General features: G+C 35.8%; 1 non-coding gene across 1 annotated transcript; it reads right to left on the minus strand.

The window, feature by feature from the left end:
* Positions 1–2,286: 2,286 nt before the first annotated feature.
* Positions 2,287–2,391, minus strand: LOC132183508 (small nucleolar RNA SNORD90). The gene has a single exon (XR_009440469.1). It is a non-coding gene; the product is annotated as a small nucleolar RNA SNORD90 (small nucleolar RNA).
* Positions 2,392–6,877: the final 4,486 nt, after the last annotated feature.

Below are 6,877 nucleotides of genomic sequence, written 5' to 3' on the forward strand. Positions count from 1 at the left end.
ATTAGTTCGATTGATCGTAATAGGATTAAATGATCGATCAAACATCCGATCGATCCTAATGAATTAGTTCGATTGATCGTGATAGAATCAAATGATCAATCAAATGTTGGATCGAAAATCCGATCAATCAAACATCCAATCGATCCTAGTAAGTTAGTTCAATTGATCGTGATAAGATCAAACATCCGATCGAAAATCCAATCGATCCTAGTGAATTAGTTCGATTGATTGTAATAGAATCAATTGATCGATCAAACATCCGATAGATTCTAGTGAATTAATTATATTGATTACGATAAGATCAATTGATTGATCAAACTGGATACAATTGAAGGTTCAATCGAACATTCAATTGAACTATAAGCTTTTTATATTATCTTAGTGCATTAGTTATATTGATCTTATATTATCTTTGGATTTTGTATTGATCTTATAATTAATTATAAGATAAATATCAACTTAATGATCTTTATCATAAAAATTTATTAAACGGAAATTATTAGTTAATATTATAATAATAATAAAAAACATATTACAAGAGAAAATAAAGAAAAACAAAAATTAAAAAAATTGTAAGTATAATTTTTTTTTAAAAAAAAATTGTAACTATATATATATATATAGGGCTCTGCCCGTTGCTCTGATGATTCATGATAACTCGACGGATCGCACGGCCATCGTGCCGGCGACACATCATTCAAATTTCTGCCCTATCAACTTTCGATGGTAGGATAGAGGCCTACTATGGTGGTGACGGGTGATGGAGAATTAGGGTTCGTACCTGGTTGATCCTGCTAGTAGTCATATGCTTGTCTTAAAGATTAAGCCATACATGTGTAAGTATGAACTAATTCAGACTGTGAAACTGCGAATGGCTCATTAAATCAGTTAATATATATATATATATATATATATATATATAAAAGGTGCTTAATTATTCTAAAAATATTGTAAGTATAATTAAAAAAAAAAAAAAAATCCTAAATAGCGGCGACCAATTTTGTTGCCGCTGATTATGCTCAATTTTTGCGCTAACAAGTGGCGCGCGCGGTGTCTGAAATTTTCGAACCAAAAATTTCAGACACTGTGTTTTTTCCCCCAAACCTCAAAAACACCAAAATCCCTCAAATTTCTGAAATTTCTGCCTCTCTCTCCCTCTCACTTACCTCCCTCATCACTCTCACTCTCGCTCTCTCTCTCTCTCTCTCTCACTCCGGCGCTCGTCTCTCTCTCTCCGGCGCACTAAGCTGTCTCCGACAGCTCTCTCTCCGGCGCACCTTTGAATTGATGTATGTGATTAATGTCTTGCAGTGTGATTTTTGATTGCAGGTGATGGTTCCTTTTCAAGCGTTGCAGGCATTTGGAGTCTCTGTTGATGCCGTGTGCCCCGGTAAGAAGGCTGGCGATATCTGCCGCACTGCCGTTCATCAATCTTCTGGTCATCAAGTCTCTCTCTCACTCTCTGTTATTTTTATTTTTCTCTGTTTTTGTATTTAAGTTTTTGGGTTCTTGTTCTATCAGATTTTTCATCTTCAAATTTCTGCCTTTTCTTGTCCTCTGCCATGTTCTCTTTGTTCTTGTATAAACCCCATTTGTAGAAATTTGTTTTTGGATGAATGAGCATCATTTTACTAAAACAAACTTACCACCTGTGAGACACAACTACCTACTGCTACTGCGCACAAATTTACTACTGCTACAAACTTAGACCACCTTCTACAGACAAACAACAAACTACAAAGACATTAGAGACTCCTTCAAATCAAACTGATTAACAGCTTTATTTACATAGAATTCTATCTTGAAGCCCCGATCTGCAACACAAATTCCTATTTATTTTAGATTTCTTGAATTTCCCTGCACGCATTACTCGAGTCCTGATTTCCCAATCAGTCCCTTTGAGAATTTGCTCCTCTGTTTTCAGCACAATGCCCATTTCTTGAAATTCCCATTTGGAAATTGTACTGTGAGCTAATTTCAGCTGCCGCTAGCAAGAGAATGCATCTAATAAAAACTATCACTACAAAAATTAATTTTTTTTTTGACTGGGGGTTTTTGACGTGTCAATGGTATTGACACGTCAAAAACCTCTCTTGACGCGTCGTTTTTGACGTTCATCGACCGTCAAAAGGGTAGGTGTCAAAAAACTGGGGTTTTTGATGTGTCTACAGTGACACGTCAAAAATATTTTTGACGCGTCGAAAATGGCACGTCAAAAAAATATTTTTGACGTGCCGAAATGACACGTCAAAAATTTTTTGACATGTCAAAATGACACGTCACAAATATTTTTGACGTGTCAAAATGACACGTCAGAAACGTTTTTGACGTGTCAAAATGACACGTCAAAAAATTTTTGACGTGCCATTTTGACACGTCAAAAAATTGTACGTGAGGTTTTTGACGTGTTAGACAGTTTGACACGTCAAATTTTTTTTTTTTTTTTTTTTTTTTTTAAAATAATTCCAATAATCCAATTACAATTCCTGATAATTCCTGATATTACAATAATTCCTGATATTTCAATTCCAGTTACAATAATTTCAATATTCAAATATTTGTAATCCGATATATAATCTACATCCAACATCCAATATCCAATATATAATCCGTATCCAATAATCCACCTATATAATCCGTATCCAATATCCAACAACCAATATATATCCAATATCCAACATCCAACATATATCCAACATCCAATATATATCCAACACAACACAACCAATATATAACCAATATCCAACATCCAATATATATCCAACACAACACAACCAATATATAACCAATATCCAACATCCAATATATATCCAACACAACACAACCAATATATATCCAACGTCCAATATCCAACACAACACAACCAATATATATACAACATCCAATATATATACAACACAACACAACCAATATATATCCAACATCCAATATATATTCAACACAACACAACACAACCAATATATATCCAACGTCCAATATCCAACACAACACAACCAATATATATACAACATCCAATATCCAACACAACACAACCAATATATATACAACACAACACAACCAATATATATCCAACATCCAATATATATCAAACACAACACAACCAATATATATCCAACGTCCAATATCCAACACAACACAACCAATATATATCCAACATCCAATATATATCCAACATCCAACGTATATATCATTAAACAAAATTCAATATCCAATCCACTTACATAATCCACAATCCAATCTATAATACACATCCATAATATAATCCACCTACATAATCCACAATCCAATACATAATACACATTCATAATACAATCCACCTACATAATCCATAATCCACAATCCATCTACATAATCCATAATCTACCATATATATAATCGACATATATAATCTACCATCCATAATCCAATCTAATCCAATCCATAATCAATTTCCAATAATATATATATCCAACACAACTTCATTAAACAAGATAATATATCCAATATATATATCCAACACAACACAACCTCATTAGACAAAATTCAATTTCCAATATATATATCCAACACAATACAACACAACTTCATTAAACCAAATTCTATTTCCAATATATATATCCAACACAACACAACTTAATTAAACAAAATTCTATTTCCAATATATTTATATCCAACACAACACAACACAACTTCATTAAACAAAATTCAATATCCAATATATATATCCAAGACAACACAATTTCATTAAACAAAATTCTATATCCAATATATATATCCAACACAACACAACTTCATTAATAATATGTATCCAATATCCAACAAACAAAATTTCAACACACATACTACATTTCAACACAACACATAACAAAACATATATATAAATGAAAAAAACGCTCTAACACAAGGCAAAACAAATATACAATAAAACATTTCTGGAGTATCTACTAGAAATTAGTTTCAATTAGTCTCAACAAGCATATAGTGAGATCTAACAATATACAAAACAACAAACAGTGTTGACCAGCCCTATGGCGCTCTACTCAACACAATCATCCTCCAACTCCTAATTTGCATTACCTGCGAATTAATTGTGAACCAATAATAATCAATACAAAAATTAGAAATTATTTTATAATACGATGCAAATATACGTAAGTTTTAAAATGGACCGCTGTAACTAGGGGTTTGTAACAGTTATTCTAACAGTGAACAATTGTTAGAAAAACAAAATAAAATATAGAATTACCTCTCGGGGGCGCAGACCCAGACGTCGACCCGAACATTGCCTCGAGCTGGCGGAAACGAGCCTAAAAAATGTCATCTTTCTCTGCTATCTGGGCTTTTTGTGCTTCAATCTGCCTCGCCATCTCATCCATTGCACTTTTTTGTGCTGCCCGCTCCTCTTCAAGTTCTCTGATTCTATCTGTCATCTGTGAGAACGAGGAGCTCCAAGAATTTTGAGACCGTGTCTGGGACGGTGTATAGTATGAATGTATGCTGCCCCGCACCGGCAGCACATTCGGACCCAGCTGGCGGACCCTACCAGCATACTCCGGCTTATTTCCATGCGCCTGAGCATACGCGTCATTAGGTGTCCACCGTACCGTCCCTTCTGTCACGGTATCAGTATTTGCCGGGTCAGTGGGCGCCAATTCCTTCATCCTCTCCTGTACATTAAAAAACAAGTTAGTATCTCGTATAAGGAACGTTAATCATAAATAATTTATCAAAATATATATGCTTGAGTACTTACACATCTTTCTCTGACCACGTCATTCGGATAGCCACCTTCCTTGTATGTGTGAGTCTTGATGTAACTTTCCGCTCGAGTTGGAGGAGTGCCCCCCGCGTCTACGGTCTGCATACAAAAAAAAAATAAGACATGTTTTTGACTTAAACAACCGATTATATATATATATATATAAGTACCTCTTGATGTGCCACTCTAGCATAGCTCATCGACCCAGTGCAGTGAGGCATGTTGTTTTTTGCTCGCAATTCTTTCATCTTGGCAGCATACTCCTACATGTATATAAGTCTTAAAATGTCAGGTCTAACCCAATTAGAATTAATGAAACTAAACATTTACAATTAATTCCACTAGCCAATTGCTCATTTTGTCTTCTTATTCAAATATATTCATGTTGTTTCAAAACACAACTTAACATTAATCATTGTGATGGTTCATGGCTCAAATTCATCTTCCTTACTCGGAATAGTTTTTTTATTCCCTATTTTTTCCATGTTTTGTTTTTAGTTTGTAAAAAAGTTGTTTTTTAGAAAATAATAACTTAAAATTAAGAAGCATGAATATTTTTCTTTTTCTTCCTAGTTTTTCTTTTAAAATTAACTTCTATATATGTCATTCATAAAATGTTTTGAAGCTCGTAATTGCTGAAAACACTCCTGACGTACCTGATTTTTCGGGTCGCACCATCTCGCCAACAAGACATTCAAGTCCACTGGGTCGTATCTTCTAACGGCATCTTCACCCATTCTCGCCTTCACTGAGTCTGGAGTATCGCCCGCTTGAATCTTTAATGCTCGTTTTACAGAGTGTCTCCAACTCTTCAGCTTTGTGCCCATATCTTTGAAGGCGTCCCTTTTAATCGCCTCAATATTGTACTCAGGCGGCATGTAGAACTGAGTCTGCATATATAAATCGAACAAATTAGGCGTATAATTGCACACTTTAATGTTTAAAATATTGAAATACATATGCTAAAATATGAAGAAAAATGTAACCATACCATAAGGGTGTCCCATATATCTTCCTTCGCACGAGGATGTACATGCTCCCATTCATCCCGGAGCTTAACATAAGTCCCTGCCCTTATGATGTTCCCGGCCTCCCTTCTGAATTTCATCCCGCTAAATCCTACGGGCTGCCATGCTTTATTGTACTCGCAGACGATTTTTTGGCCAAGGGGGACCTCCCACTTCTTGTTTGATGGTGGGATGTCCACCACCTGAAATTGGGTGCTCCCGTCTCCCCTGGTACCTAACACATTAATAATTGAAAATTTTTATTTATTTCAAATTTAATACTAACTACATAAATTTTATACATATTCAAACTGAGTTTTTTAAACATATATACTTACTTATTGTCCGGAGTTGTCGAACGCCCAACACTTCTGGAGGATCTTCGGCCTCCAAGTCACCTGAGCCATCATCCGCATGCTCCCCATAGTATTGTGTCTCGCTATCATCTGGCTGCGATGGCTCACTGTATGGTATACCCGTGTTCAACTCATGGGGAAACATCATCTCTACCTCACCATGTCCACATACACCTAACTCGCTCATGGTAGGATATGGAGTGCCAAGATCATAGGGAACCGGCTGAGACCCTTCCCCATGCTCAGGGAGCAAGGGTCTATACCCCTGGTCGTCTATCTGTGGGGACCGTCGTCGTCTACTCTTCCCCCGCGTACTCATGTCAACCTGCAAAACACATAATATACTCAATTAATTATGTATATAATAGATAAAAAAAAGTCACCAATATAACCAATCAATGTAGAAAGAAATAACATTAAATACGTCAAAATAAATGTGAACGATATATATTATTAAAGTTTTAAATTTTTTTAAATCACATACGGATCTAAGTCTTGTCGGATGTAGTCAATGTCATCCTGGGGATCCACTTCATTACTGCTGGTCAATAGGAGCGGCTCACACTCGTGGTAGCTGACACTTTCATCATCAGAACCTTCACCTTGTCCAACGTCGTATACGTTCCTAGGTTTAGTTCTTACAACACAAGCCCAATCAGGGTCCCTTTCATCTTGGACGTAAAAGACTTGGTCAACTTGTGACGTTAGCACATACGGCTCATCAGTAATTTCCTGGCCCCGGTGGACAAGGTTTTTGAAGCTGACAAGCAGTATGC

This window comes from Corylus avellana, chromosome ca5 (assembly GCF_901000735.1).
Source record: "Corylus avellana chromosome ca5, CavTom2PMs-1.0".
NCBI lineage: Eukaryota > Viridiplantae > Streptophyta > Magnoliopsida > Fagales > Betulaceae > Corylus > Corylus avellana.